The sequence below is a fragment of the Eurypyga helias genome, unplaced genomic scaffold (assembly GCF_000690775.1).
Source record: "Eurypyga helias isolate BGI_N326 unplaced genomic scaffold, ASM69077v1 scaffold12817, whole genome shotgun sequence".
In the NCBI taxonomy this organism is placed as follows: domain Eukaryota; kingdom Metazoa; phylum Chordata; class Aves; order Eurypygiformes; family Eurypygidae; genus Eurypyga; species Eurypyga helias.
This window is the reverse complement of record NW_010261151.1, coordinates 48,744-49,577: the sequence shown is the minus strand read 5'-3', so window position 1 is coordinate 49,577 and position 834 is coordinate 48,744.

The following is an 834-nucleotide window of genomic DNA, read 5'->3' as shown; positions in this document are numbered from 1 at the left end:
CGCTCGGGCTGGCCGCCGTGCAGCGTCCACCTCCCCCTTTGCCGCCGTTCAGCAGCACAGGGGTGTTTGCGTTTCCCAGCGAGTTTAGTTTGGATAAGTCAGAGTTCGGGCACGTTAATGCAAGCAGGTTTCCATCAGGTGTACCCCAGAGTGGTTTGGCAGTACGTATGGCTGGGGGCCGTGCTTGGTCTTCAGGATGAGACCGTGGTCAGCCTCTCCCTGGCTTGGGAAATGCCCGGGACAGTCCCTGCTCTGGGCCATTGCTGGACCCTACATCCTGCAGCTCTTGTGAGGTGTCGCTCAAAAAAGGAACAGGGCACCTGGGAGAAGACCGGGAGTCCTGCCCTGCTGCTCATTAGCCACCTGAGGCCTAATCCTGCTTCCACTGGAGCCTCGTTATTGACTTAGGTGCAGGCTGGCTTTGGTCCCCGATGTCACATCATCTTGAAGAAAGATGCGGCTATGAATGGCTAGGCTATAAGGCAGCTGCGTTTCTTCTTTCCCATCGGAGGTAAATGAAACAATTAGTATTCATGCATTAAATCCCTCTAAAATAAAATCTCGTGACTGCCGTTCCTCCGTTTGCTATATTTAAACTGGCCGGAAGAGTGTTTAAATATATCTCATGGACAGTTTACAATGCGAATTATTTCCTGTCCTTAAAAAAAAAGAAGTTGTGGTTTTAAGGTATCTGGCAAGTTTATTACAATGAAATGTCACATTCTCCAAACAAGTCATCAAATGAACAATTTTTAGCAATGACTGGTTTCCAGCATTTACCGTTCAGAAATGTTGAGTGTGATTTTGGTTTAAATAAAATAAATAGAAAAAGCC